We start from the raw sequence: 15713 nt of genomic DNA, 5'->3' as shown, positions 1-15713 counted from the left end.
GGAATTGACTCACAAGTATCGATCAACTAGGTAGCAGGTGAATTTATTTAGAAATTCCGGAATAAAACATAACATAAATAAAAACTTTATTCATAAATTAATAAGAAACGTAAATCTTATAAAAAAACGTCACTAAAGGTGAATTTTAATACCCATTGTATTGTAAAAGTTGTAAACCGAATAAAATATTTAAACGTGGCATAACATGACCCAGGCACGAGTCATAATAAAATGTCCCATACTAACTCAATATCAACGAAGACTAAGAAGTAATGTAAATACTAAATAATTATTGTCAACAGGAAACTAGCTTGATTTAGCTTTAGATTTTATAATTTTATATTGTATTATTTTATTACGATCTATCGCGAAATTTAATTTAAATTTTAGATAATTCTTTTTCGAATATGGAGTAAACATCGTCTTTAACGGTCAGAAAGAAAACTTAATATTTATAATTTTGATCTGCAATCGACCATCATTTTCTTTATTAATAAACTAACTGTGCCCGCGACTTCGTGCGCGTTTGAATTTAATAAAAAGTGTGACTTTATTATTATTTTACACATAATTCTAAAATAAAAGTAGCCTATGTTACTCCTTATTACATCAGCTATCTGCCAGTGAAAGTCCCGTCAAAATCGGTCCAGCCGTTCCAGAGATTAGCCGGAACAAACAGACAGACAGACAGACAAAAATTGTAAAAAATGTTATTTAGGTATATGTACCGTGTATACATACATATGCATTTAGTAAAAAGCGGTTATTTTAATATTACAAACAGACACTCCAATTTCATTATATTAATTGCACCCGTACAAAATCAAAGTATAAAGGGTAGGTTGCTAGTATTAAGTTAATTCGTAATAATTATTCTTATTTATCCATTTGCCTTTATTTTATAACGAGTTTTAAAAAACGTTATAAGTAAGCTTCTTATTTTACGTAGAAAATAAAACATTCAACATTTTAATTGTGATGTCGTTTTCTAACAGTTGATGTAATAAGTGAGAACAAAAGTAAAAAGTTTTTATATTTTCAAGTAAAGACTGAAAGTCAAGTGCATCCCGTTATTCAGGCTTAGGTCACGGCGCACGAGTCGATGTGTGTCGAGGTCTGCGGCTACTGGAACCAGGGTTGCCAGTATGTCAGTAAATACTTTTTAACATGTAATAATATATTGCTACATTAATAATATATACAACTTACGTCTTTTAAAATTTTTTAGTAGCGATATTTGTTTTATTATTCAAAATCAAATATTATTCAACATTGAAGTATAATTATTTTATTTCTTATTGATGAAATATAATTATATTATTTCTTATTGATTGTCAAAATTCATCACCGATTCAGAAAACACCACAGACTTGAGAAGAATCAGAAAGATTTTCAGTGTTACAACTCATTACCTATTACTAACAATTTTAAGAAAAAAATATTCCAATTAAACATTTCGAAATTTAAAATTAGTTTTTTTTGGTAAGAAATCTCCGATAAAGATTTGTAATATAATCTATTTAAATGACTTCCTGGGCGAATTTTAGTTAAACAATGCGGGAGATGTTGATAGTGCACAAGTGTCCGCAACAGGTGAACTTTCTATTATGTCAATCTCATTATAAAATAGAACGGCAATCCGCACGCCCAGACAGAATAGTGTTATCGGTATCAGTAACCGTACTAAACCTAACTCCGATCTGTTACAGAGAATTTATGTACAGAAAATCTCAATAACTTTTTACTAGCCAGATCAGGTATTTGAATTCACGATTTGTAGTTTCATAAGCAAACCACTAGATAAGGTTGAAAAATAGAAGTCAGTCACTCTTTAAATTTTTATCACAGCTTATATAGCTTTCAACCACTGAAGTTTTTCAAGAATTACATATTTACTTTCGGAGATTACCTCTACATATAAACAAACAAATTTTACCTGTTTATAATATATATTTTTTTTATCAGAAAAAAATAGTTTTAGTTGATTTGGTACTGGTGTGACTGCATCCCTATCTATGAAAGTTCTTGTCTGCGTATGCGCAAAACTTTGCACCCAACGCACGACTGACCCGTGTAATTAACACGAAAACTTTCAATTTTAATAAACAAGCCGTTGTAGATAACCTATCCTTCGTATATTTTTAACTTTCGCGCGTATAACGTGTTATTACATAAATTGGACGTAATTTCATTCGTCCTACAACTACTGAAAGTGACCGTTGCAAAGAAGTAATTTTCACGTTCATGTATGTAAATATTCAAATTGGCAGTTCTGAACGTTAAAGTAGGAATGTGACAATTATTAGCACAATAATACGTTTCTATACTTTGTATAGAGAGTATTCATTAGAGAGGGTATTATTTCTGTGTGTTATGTGAATACGTATTTACTTATTTTAAATTTTATTATTATTTGAAACATAACGATTTTTAATTTTGAATTTACGCTTACAAAGGTTTTACTAAAATTCAGACAATAATCTACGCCCAAAACAGTCTAAATTTTTTTTTGAATTTATTTCGTATTATTTTCATATCTCCTTAAAACAAATCATACATCAACTAAGCATACAAAAACAAATATTTTGACACTAAATATAAAACGCAGGGATTCTCTAATTTATACACACGTGAAATAAATATCATTAGAGGAATCCTTGATTTACGACCAGCAAGTAAACTGCTGAACAGTTTATTTCATATTAAAGCCTATAATAAATCAAGATAAACTCCCCTTCTATGGAGGGAAGTGAAAAGATATCAATTTAACAGAACGCTGATGGCGGTCACGCGAACACATATGGACATAATAACCCGTTATTAGACGTTACTGTATGTTAAAGGTAATCGCTGTCATATAACATATATTATATTTTATAAATGCTTTTTTAAGATGCAATTTAAATAGTTGAGAGACAAAGACAAAATATTAACTTAAAACTAATTTATAGCCGCAGCTTCAGTTAGGTGCATTTTTTCAGGATACAATTATCCTATATCTCTTCACACAACATTTTTATATGTACCTATGCAAAATATTATGGCGAAAGTGGTTACTGTAAAAAAATGAAAAAAATAATAATATGTTAATACAGACGCAACATCTAAGCTCCCTGAAATAGCGGTGCATTGTCTATGAACGATAGTGACCACTTCTCATGAGGAGCCCGATTTGTCTGTCCATCTAACTATATCATAAAACATATGTACTAACAATTTATTTCATAGACAGTTACAATGTCTACGGTTATTATTTTGTTGCTAGTAATAAAATCTTTATACTAACCCTGACCGTATATTTATATGCGAATAGAACTACCTATAAAATAACAAAGTAAATCCCTTACTAAGAGCACACTAACCTACTGACAACGCAACTATTATTATAGAGTTCAAGTTACGACATATTTCATTATCTTCGTTAAGACCTGCCCATTAACAGCTTTCCCCGTACAGTGCACTTCTAAAGGAGTGTACACATTAAACGCCGGTACCAGTTGAAATTATATTTATAATAATCTCTAAGATTTATAAGTCTTTATTTGTCGTGTGCATTTTATTCTACTTTGTAATAAGAATTTCGTTTAACTGTAACTAAATAATGTGTTAAAATTGTATAGTTTTTCAAGTTAAATAGATTCAACAGTAGGAGAAAATAAAGTTAATGTTACAAATATATACTGTCTATACGAATATAATAAATGCGAAAATAACTCTGTATGTCTGTCTGTCGCTCTTTCACCATACTATATATACTTCAAGCTAGCTTGAATTCCTGGTAAGGACATAGGCTTTATTGACTTATATATATTATATATATAAGCGAAGCGGCGGGCGAAAGCTAGGACTATATAAATTTGATAGTGAATATTTAATATATAAACCTTAAATTAATTTCAATTACTCAAATCAATTACATTTTATTGTTTAGAGTTTGTACACAAATTCTTAAGGTGTATTTTTGATTGACAGCTATAATATGTATAATAAATCTTATTAATCTTGGTTCTTCGCCGTGTCTGTACTCGCCAGCAGTTTAAACGTAAGCAGTACCTTCCTTGAAAGTCATAAATCTGTCGTACATAACAAATTAACCCACTTATATTTCGGGCGAGGCGCGGTTCCGATAGCCGGAACAAATCACAGAATGACTGACTTGTTTTGTTCTTTATACTTACAATGTAACGGAAGAGGTGACTCAGTCGATAGAACTTAACCGAACATCGGGTGTTCAAATCTGAGAGCCAATGAATTTTCTACGCTGGCGAAGAAAACGTTTGCTTGTAATCAATATTTTGGAATGAATCGATGAACAAGCACGGCATTTATATTGATTCATGATAATTGATGTTCGAAAGCTTAATATAAGAAAAGCAACACCCACCTGTGTATACAAAATATGCTACAGAGTACGCAATTTAATGAAAATGAGAATCTTAGCCCAGCAGCGGTAATTGCCTAACAATGTACACGATCGAATATCACGATTCACGAGAATTACTTAACTTTACAAAAAAGTGTCGTAAATTATAGTATGGCTTTACAATTGTACATACAGCGATTAATGGTGACACTTTTATAAATGTAGTGGTTGCATTAAATGCATTAAAGTCATTACAGTCGACGGAAAATTAAGAAAGCACATAGCGCGTCTTTTTAAAAATGGATTGTTCACATTGGATAAGTTTAATGCGATGTTTATGAATAAGGGAAGTTTATAATGGCGTCATTAGTGATGTTATTAAGGATTCAGTCTAGAGCCTTACGATTTATGGTACGTATTGTGTATATATTTCTCGTGTTTTATTTTATTTGTTATCTTTTTATTATTGGAGATTCCCACAATGCTCTGGAGTCAAGGTTAAAACCTTATTTAAAAAAGAAAACTGAGTGACGAATATATTCGATTTTTAAATCTGCTTTATGAGATTTTTTAAATTTGGGTGTCAGTTATTGTTCACAAAGATCAAATTTGGTGGTAGGACTTTATGCAAGTCCGGATACCAGTCTGGGTAGGTTACCCAATTAGTCAACATATATTCTACCGCCAAAAAACATATTGAGTATTGTAATGTAACTACAGGGACTTAACATCTTAGTTCCTAAGGTTGATGGCGCATTGGTCTATCAATGAATGCCTTTTGTTAACATATTTTTATCTAGTACCACATTTGACCGCTTACATAGAATCCCTCTTTTTATAATACATAATAATTAAAATGCCGTATATTTCCAAAGATTTGCTGACATTCAGTGTGAACAAAAGTTAATATCAAACACACAATTTACAGTAACAAAATTATTATATTATTATTACTATAACTAAATAGTAAATTATGTGTTTGATATTGCTTAAGCTTCGATTATAACCTACGATTTTGCAGTATGCAGCTCGTGCGAATACGTTACTCGAAGTAACTCTTAACCGTTCAATAAACAAAAGAAAAATTTTAATTGACCCCAGGAAATCCAAAACAATAAAGAGAATAGTTTCGTTCCCGTTCCGAAGCCATGTTTCCGCTACTTTTATTTCGATCGCAGTGCGTATCGACCTCAAATATTATTGGAAAAACGACATTAAAAATCCTCTTTGAAAAGAACATTGCTTGCTTATAAAGAAAAAACGAATTAAACAAATTTTAATTCTTGTATATACTCGTTGTTAGTAATTTAAGACCTCAATGAAACTTCTGCTGTAGGTATAATGTTGTCAATGAGTTTTTACAGAATAGCGTGTTTAATTTATCGTAATAATAAATTCATAATAATTCTACTCTTAGTTAAGCACCAGATAAACTAATACATCTTTTAAAACATGAAAAAAACCAATGATATATTATTTTACAGATATAATTTAATAGAGTTATTCTGTTTCAATTAGCAGCCGGTAAATTTCTCAAAATCCACTGATCCGATTTTGATGGGGTTTTTGTTAATTATGATATTTTAAGCTTCTCAATTTTATTGGTTATATTGCAATTACATACTAATTTAAACATATATATGACTTGATCAAAAGTATTTTTATATATGTATTATATTTTTAATTTTATATTATATATAAAATGATTCCTATACAGTATTAGGCACATTATTTGCACTTCATCGATGTCTTCATCGCTTTAAGTTAAACAAAATTAATATGAACCAATTAACACCACCATTTAAGTTGACAGTTCGCAATTAGTATCTAACATATATTGATGGGTCAAATTTAAAATATCAACGGAATGAACTCAGCCGCTCATTCAAGTTTAAATCCTGAGTTCCTTATTACTATTATGAATGTGAAAATGAGTTTATATAATTATTTGTTTGTTACGTTTTTAACTAAGCAACATATCATCGTGAAATTGTTCGAAGGTCAATGGTAATAAAAAGGACATAGGCCTCATTAGGGGCGATAATAATATTATAAAACATTAACAAAATAAACTTTTATAATATTTATAACGACGATTAATCAAGTTTTTAGTGTAATGTCGTTTAATGATAACGAATACCGGGCAAATCGTTTGATTGAGACACGATTGACATTCTATCGACAAGTTCAAGGCCCACGACACACGTGTTCACTCAGCGGCATCGTACGTTAAACATACAATTTTAAGAACCACATGTCGTAGATTTTATTAAAAAAAAACTAAATTCATAGTTCAATTTTATATAATTGATGTTAGGTTTTTTTTATAAAAGAACGTTGATTGATTTATTTGTCTTTATCGATTTGGTGTAGACTTAAGGAAATAAGTTTAAATAAATTTAACGAATAGGATAACATTATTGTTAACTATTTCAATGTTGGACATTTCGAAAACCAACATGATAATATTTCAAAAAATTTAATAAAAACGAATGACTCAAAAAGATATATATGTAGTAAGATATATTAATTATGCAAATAATAAACGTGAAATTTTAAATTCTTCGTATCTTTTTTGTGATATTACAAAAAATCTTGTCATTACTCGAAGCTTCATTAAGGGAACATTGCACTCCTCGAATAACATGACTCGCTCCAGGGCTCTACATGGGGCGTTGATGAATCACTGAGTGATAATAATATCACTTTTGAAAAACATACACTTTCTATAGAAACACAACATCCAAAAAAATGCTCTAAAATCTTGCAGTCTTACTTATAGACGTCGGAAAAGCTGAAAATACCCGCTGTGTTTTAGTTTCTCTCTATACGTCATCATTAATTTAACATTCGAAAGAAATACAACATTGTTTAATGAATAACAACATTTATTAGTAAAGCCGAAGACGCGCTAAACGTTAAACAAATTATCGGCGTGATATAAAAAATATAATCTAATTTATAAAGATACGTTTTTGCTGTATTTATTTTCAAATTCGTCATCTCACGCACATTAACAATACGACATCTTGTAAGCAGGACATCACTCATACCAATTCACGCCGATAAATTAGAAATAGAAGGGCGCGCCTTCGTGAGTATCAGATCTATAATAATACTTTTTTTTTTTCATTATACGTCATTGAAAATGTAATGAGTCTCTATATTTTACTTGCTACCGAAGAAGCAAAAACTATTTTAAAAATCTCCAAGGGAATTATAGTTACTTACTAAATTTATTTGTTAAGAGATGTCTTTATTGTTTGTATATTTTGACCAAAATTTTAAAGCAGACAACACTGAATTAAGGTATTGACTTCTTCACCTGGTGCCATTTATAATAACAGTTCTCTCAAGGAGTAGTCAATAAAATATTATATTCATGGACTGGTTTAAAAAGTATATATAACAATTATGTCAATCAAAAATAATTAAAAGGAAAATCTAATATTACGAAAAGTGGAACGGACGTAGCTAAGTCAGTCTTAGTATGTGGGATCGAGTTCAGAGGACGTGACAATTGCAGCGGCGTCGGTCCGCCAACGCGCTGATCTCATACATAACTCATCTCCTGATAGCCTTAGTAATGTATGCTAAACTGAGAAAATTTGCAAAACAATAAAGTTCAACCTTGATCCAATTTATTTAGTTTATTACACACTTATATAGAAATGTATTTATTATCTTTGAAAGCACGTCACTAACCCGTCGAGTTACATTGTTCTTAATTTAAACGTGATTGAACGCAATTATTTTTTTGTCCGATTAATAGAACAATAATTGCAACGATATAAAGAGAATTGATTACTTTTCTATTTTAAGATAAAATTATCATTTTAACACGTACAACAATTTCCCTATAATAAGACTAATGGAAGTTATTATAGAAATACATTTTTTTCTACTTCCATCGTTCGTGTCTTTGGACAAAAACAAAGATGCAACGTTAAATGACGCGAACTGCAATGTGAGAACGCGCGTAACAATGCAATAATTGATTTGGCTATCAACAATTGTTGTGTTCGATAAACGCATAACGGTAGGTAATTGATTATAAACATTAGGTACGTGACACACATTCGAGGTTATATATTTTTTTTTCTAAGTTGATTAATGGATTTCATTAGTGTCAGTACGGTAATATTTAGCCAGTGTCAAGTGGATTTGAGAGTACATAAGAACAGATTGGTTTAGTTTGATCGGTCTATCGATATATTTCTTAATATTTCTTTCTAGAACTCAAAATATAAATGTTGAAATTAAACTAAAATGAAATTACTAAAAATGTTTGTACTAAAAGCCAATCAATTTTTCACAATTTAATAAAGTATTGTAAAGGATTGATTAATATATATTACTCGTAAAACGACTATATTATACGTAGACGGTAAACACGTGCGATGTTCATAATCGTTGATTTCCATTCAGGATAAGTAATAAATTAATTATTATATTTAATATTCTACATCTATTACCGACTGAATGCCACTTAAGTTAAACCGATTAATTTGATTTGATTAGGCGACTAAGCAAATAAAATCATACATCCTGTATGGATTTATATATAAATTTTACACCGTCGATCCTTTTTATGTTATAACTATAAATTCGTGTCATAAGTCATAATATTATTATATTATATATAGTTACAGAATTATTATTAACATATAAAAGTTAAAAAAGAAATATGTACAAGACATATATTAAGTTTTTCTTATATAATAATAACGGGAAAAACTTCCTTTATGGAGGAAGACAATCTATTTAATGGGTATAAACAATAAAAATTGAAAACCAATTTGTTAGAATAAGGCATTTTTATAAAACAGGAACTAAGTCTTAATAAACGCCTAACATTGAGGGTTGTCATTCTGATGTCTGGCCGCGCTAGACTGATTTCCATGTCAATTGTCTAGTATGAATGAAAAAATATTATCGTTCCAGTCAGAGGCGTCTGGTATTATATTGCAAGATATTGAAGAATTTAATTTCTCCTTTGGTAATATTATTTTCTCTTTACCCAAGGGGGTAAGGACCAACCTACGCATCGATATCGATAGTAGCACTTCCTTAAAATATTTGTGAGAATATAACATGATGGTTGTTTCGGTTAAAAATCGTCCGAAGAGATCGGAAATATTCCATTTTACGATTATTAGACAACCCTTTTAATAGTTATGATCTATATTTAGTAATTCTGACATCACGTTCTTTGAATAACGAGATAATTTAGTTGAACTTACATTGCTCGTTACCCCACATTTCGGAGAATCGTTTCTTGTGGCCCAACCTAATTGCATTGAGCAAAAACAAGTTATTGACAATGAAAATGCTATGAGCAACTCGCTGAGTAAGATGATTTTAGGCTATGAATCACGTTTAATATAATTATAACAATACGTATTTATGTAATGCAAATTAAATTAAATATAAACAACAGGATAAGTATGAAATATTACCGTATAATTTTAGTAAATTTATGTCGAAATATTTTTGATTAATTTTAAGAATTTTACGTATATATTTGAACCTATTAAGATTAAATATTAAATAGTTTCAAATTACGTAAAAACGTGATCAATCAACCGTTGAAATCTGGTAATTGCTATAGATTTTCTCCGTAAATGTTAACACAATCTCGTTATATTTTACGGCAACCTATAAAATGTCAGAGATCTTGTCGAAATAAATTGTTTAAGGAGACCGATTGACGTCACTGATTTGTGTACGAAGCTCGTTACAGATATATCTCATTCACTATCTATCGATCATAACATTAAATGACATACAAAACCTCATGTCGAATTATAATTTGCTAAAGTATATTAAATAAGTCCATCCTCATTAGAATCAGTTCATGGTAAACGTGAAGAAATAGACAAATTAACTCTTATATTAAACACAACATCAAATTCGCGCTCCTTATATAATAATGTTATATACTAAAATCTTTTTCACCGAGACGTGCTGCACTTTCTGATACTTTCATAAGTTTTACGTAGGTATATTGGTTAAGCAGTTGCTTCAGTAAGGCATTATAAAAACGTCTCCGCATTTGTTAATATATATATATGTGTATATTTACACAATTAACGGATTCATGTCGAGCGGTTGACCTGTTTGGACTAGTCGAGTAGACAAGCACAAGAAAAAAACATTATGCGAACGTATTAATCACCGTGTCCCAGTTCGGGTCTGGTTTTGGCGATTATTAATATGAATATACATACGTAATGTAAGCTCCCTGACATTAAATCTGTTGCTCCTTAAGTATGGGACGACAGTTCAAGGAGACGAAGTGTACGAGCGGCGCCTGCGCACTGCTAATGTCTTTACACACGAAACGATTTATGCAACCTTTCATAATATTCAGTAATCGAGTTAAAACTTGAGTATTTTTATTTTGCAAACTATTAATTAAAACACATAGGTTAGTATGGAAATATATTATATATAACTATAAATGTATGTATGTATATGTATTATAATGAAATAGTTTTCAAAATATATTTTTGAAGAACATTTATCTTTTATTGAAATCTGAATCGTCGTATTAAAATACACATAAAAGTACGTGTTAAATATAATCTTACAATTTATCCTAACAATCAAATTTATTTTAAGCATTGCAATTCCTTTGATGGTAGTCGAAATTCATCCACATGAACGTTTTATTGAAATAAAACGCGACAACATTAATACGTGTCACAAATCGACTTCTGGGAAATCACGTGCGGCCCGTCGGCGATCAGAAGGCGACCACCCATCAGACAAGTGTGAAAAGTCACTTAGCAAAACAAAATACAACCGAAACATTTTTACAGCTGCATACGCGATTTATAGCTGATGCGTGGCGAATCGGTATTAATTTGTATGATCCTCCTTAATATTGGAAATACATCGATAAAAGTGTAAATTATACTTTATTTATGTCGACGTGTCGCCAAGTTTGCTCGCATGTGTGTGTGTCAGCTTTACTTTGTATTTTAATCATGACAGTATTCAATAAAATGATTGCATCTTGTAAGCTGTATAGCTTTATGTTGCTAATATCAGTGCGTAAACATGTGTTACTTAAAACATTACAATAGTAGTACACTTTGATAATATTCAAAATAAAAATGTAATCCGTCGAAAATTTTCTTTCTCCAATTCAAGACGATGATCGTAAATATATTATTTTGAAATGTTTGTTTAATACAATCTATCAGCTAACTTTTTTAACATTTTGAGGTTAGTGGGGTTTTTGATAAATGGTTGTAATCATATTAAATCATAATCAAAAGTGAATAATCTATACATATAATAAAATTGGAGTGTCTGTTTGTAATATTAAAATAACCGCATTTTAGTAAATGGTATGTATACACGGTACATATACCAAATTTTTTTTTACAATATGTCTGTGTGTTGTTGATTTTGACGGGACTTTCACTGGCAGATAACTGAGTAACTTAGGCTACAACAATTTCTTTTTTTGGTAAATTAAAACGCGCATAAATTCGCCGGCACAGCTAGTCTATACTAACATCATAAATACGAAAATATTTCTATCGGTCTGTCTGTTTTTTGCTCTTTCACAGAGAAACCACTGAACTGAATTTGATAAAATTTGGTATGAAGTAACCTTGAACCCCAAGGACTGAGTTTTTTATACCTAAAACCTGTCGACCAACCCCTAAGACGGACACGACAACTAGTATTATAAAATATAGTAATATAGTATTAATTTAAGCAACCTTACAAACATTTTTTCAAATAATTCTATAAATATTCTTTAAATTATGTTTTTAAATCTACCTACTTTATACATGAACGAGTATCGTCGGTAGTGTTATGATTTGGGGCAATTATTTCCGTAATTTTTAAATAAAATATTTCTACATTTATCTATAAATACTTTTTTACATATACGTAAACTTATTATTGTATTATAATTATTCTTTCAAAAACATATGGTCTACTAAATTATTTTCGATCGAACGTAACATTCTAAAAACAGTCTAGCTTAAAAGAAAAGATTTATATTCTATTACGGTTAAAAAGAAGAAATACATAAATTCATTTATTATTTTAAAATTTAAAACGCTTCAACAGTCATAAATCATATTATATAGACGTATATAAAATTAACGGCACTAGTTTTTTGAAAGAACTAGATTTTAAAACAGGCAACGGTCATCAAATTTGTCGGCATTCAATAAAGTACTGACCTCTTTTTAGTTATCCTTTTATAACACAATACACTTATCACAAGTAACTTCAATAACATCGCTAGTCAAAACAAAACAATGCACAATAAAATCACTCTAATTAAAACAATAGAACACATTCAACTGTCACAGAGAATTTAAAAAATCGAATAAAGAATCAAGGTGATCGAAACGATTAAATCGAACGAACATCGGAAAGTCGAAACATTATTAAACTCTGATAATCGAGAAACCCAACCACAACCGAGCGAGGCGAATGCCCGAATGACTTCGAGTCTCGCTTGATTGTTGAAGGAATCATGAAATAACGAATGAGAGGCTGTGGTTATAGTTTCAAACTATCAATTAGTCGTTTAATTCTCATTGAAACATTAAAATAGAAGTTTTTTTTTATTATTTTAAATACGACATAAATTCGTATAATTTATTAATAATTTACGTTATCGATATATGCGATTACGATATGCACTTAAAGACATAAGGTTTTATTTGAGTTTTTAAAGAGATGACTTTTATTGCTGCTTAAATACATTTATACCATTCGAATGTCGTAAATAAAACGTACAGCTCCACGATTAAATATAATTTTAATTATTGTTAAATCGTAATAAATAATAAAATAGCATTATTCTAATGCTCAGAGCCTCAAAAGGCATTACTATGTAATATAAAATATCGTAATGGAATCTAAACCGATAACAATAGTGCAGTTACGATTTCCCCGAGATCGGCTTTGATTATTTGAAGGCATTATCCGGGTAGCGGTAGGTCACGGACAATCGCACAGATAATAAAACCTTTATCAATGTTCAGATCAGATATTTTTGACAATGATTTAATTATAAATAATTTATATTTACTTCATATTGCTTATAAACTTATATATTTTTTTTATTTTTACCTCGAAATCTGAAGTGTTAATTTAAAAAAATTGGAATAGTATATTTGTTTGGTATAATAAATAGTTTATTGAGGAAGAAGAACCATTATAATTGATTGGTAGTTAACAAATGGACGTAGATGAATAAAATGATAATAAAATGTACACTTAGCATCAAAATTATGAGGTTTGATCTATAATATTCAATAAGCTATCTTCTCAATTTTAATTTTTTACAACCCAATGAGTAATAATCAATACAATTTTTGTCATCAATAATTTTACTACATTTCTAATATTCTCATCAGCTCAATCTCAACGGTTTATATACGAAAATATTCGAGGCTCACTGTACCTACTACTAAGTTTAGTTTCTTCATTGTTATTTTTTTGATACACGATTATTAACACGTTATAACAAAACATTAAATTGAAAATTTTCATGTGATTAATTTAACGAATTATGCCAAATTTAAACTTATATTTTTAAATTAATAGTATTCGATTTCAAATATAATTACTTAATTGAAAATTTAAGGACTTTATTTTAATTCTTATGTAAATAAAAAAATATATTGAATATGAACAAATAGATTATCTTATATATTGTGTTTTTAAAGATTTTATTTAACTTTATTTGTTCCTATGTGTGGGTCAAATCTGGTATTTAACCAGTTTCAACCAAACAATTGTGCTTACATTTTGCACACACAATAAATATATGTTGATTGAATAAAAGTTTGTATATTTTTATTATAACTTTTTAATTTTATTGAAATATATACTTGTGTTAGCGTATACATTTTTCATCAGACATACAGACACGTAAAAAAAGTAAACAATATGCTTCCTTGTCAGATGTTCGATGGATCACGGATGCTAAGCAAAAACTTCTCTAAACAAAATATTGAAAATATCTTAACCCCTTTAACCACTTAAATAGTGAGGGAATAATTAAATTTGTATCCTTAGGGTTAATTAAAAAAAAACCTTCAAAAGCCATTATTGGTTTTTTTATTATCGATAATGTATTTTTTATTCAAACCGTTGCGTTGTTATTTACATTTTCTTCTTACTGTTTTGATATAATTAATTATGTTTTTGTCGATTGGAGGATTGTATGAATGTTTATTTCATTAGTCTGCTATTGATGAATTTATAAATCAGGGTTCGATTTAAATCTGTTCAATTTTTTTTTTAAATGATTGTAATTGGAATTTATATTGTTATTTGCAATGTTAAATTAAAATAAAATAAAAAAAACTGCATGCAATAAATGAAAAAGTGATAGTCCAGGAACTAACAACGTTTTTTGCGTCTCGACTCGTAACGTATACCTACAAAATTTACGTTACTTAAAATTAGTTTTTTTTAGTTTTTGTTTTTTTATTATAACATACTTTTAGGGCAAATAGGCTACCTGGTAATCATCGCCCGACATCAATGGCGCTGTAAAAAAATTTAACCATTCCTTAAAACATCAGTGCGCCACTAATCTTGGGAAATAACATGTATTTACACTGGCTCATTCACAGCTCAAATCGGAACACAAAAATACTGAGTATTGCTGTTTTGCCGGTAGAATATAACTATGTTGAGTGGGTGGTACCTACCCAGACGGATTTGCACTAAGCTACCACCATTAAAATCTTTTGAATGTCATCTCTTGCACAATATCAGTTCTTGTTAGGATTGAAACTTTACCGAGATTATTTTGTCTAGTACGCAGACGACGACAGCATATTCTAGAAAAAGGCTAGAAAATATTGTGGTCGGTAAACTCGATGTTATTATTTTGCCGTTGGTTAAGGCCTTTGGTACTTCAGTTTTGTAAGCTCTTAACTGCATCGTTTCTTTCAACACATGTTTAAACAATAGCCGACTTCCGATCAAGCGAGTGTAAATAATCAAGGCTCGTAACACCTTACAACATAAATTATCGCTAGAACTATGTGTAATTCAAATCGACATATTTCATACATTTTAAAATTTCAAATACAAGTTTCGTACTTCATTTTTACGCGCTATTCTTATTGGCCTTTTCAATTTGTTGTAATAAACTTATGTCAAAAAATCATTTTAGTATCCTTTTTTATTAAAATGAGCCACACATCATCATACATCATATTTCAATAAAATATATTAATATATTAGGAAAATTTTAACTAGGTATATTGTTTAATTAAACTATCTCCTTGGTAGTAAAGAATAAATGAAAATAGTAAGATATATATTTATAGAAGGTTGTCATATAAAC

General features: G+C 29.5%; 1 protein-coding gene across 8 annotated transcripts in view; it reads right to left on the bottom strand.

Annotated features, from left to right (window-relative positions):
* The window catches only part of Sick (sickie), a 207465-nt gene that overhangs the window by 117103 nt on the left and 74649 nt on the right, over positions 1–15713 (bottom strand). The window contains exon 1 of one of the 8 annotated variants that reach the window (XM_064220963.1): positions 12577–12836. The exons of the other annotated variants lie outside the window; for them this stretch is intronic. The gene's annotated coding sequence lies outside the window, so the exon portion shown is untranslated. Of the gene's footprint in view, positions 1–12576; positions 12837–15713 lie in introns of those variants that run through there. 8 annotated transcript variants of the gene reach the window in all.

The sequence above is a fragment of the Vanessa tameamea genome, chromosome 5 (genome assembly GCF_037043105.1).
Source record: "Vanessa tameamea isolate UH-Manoa-2023 chromosome 5, ilVanTame1 primary haplotype, whole genome shotgun sequence".
Classification (NCBI taxonomy): Eukaryota; Metazoa; Arthropoda; class Insecta; order Lepidoptera; family Nymphalidae; genus Vanessa; species Vanessa tameamea.
The sequence above is the reverse complement of the archived record's forward strand: the minus strand, read 5'-3'. Positions and strand labels throughout refer to the sequence as shown.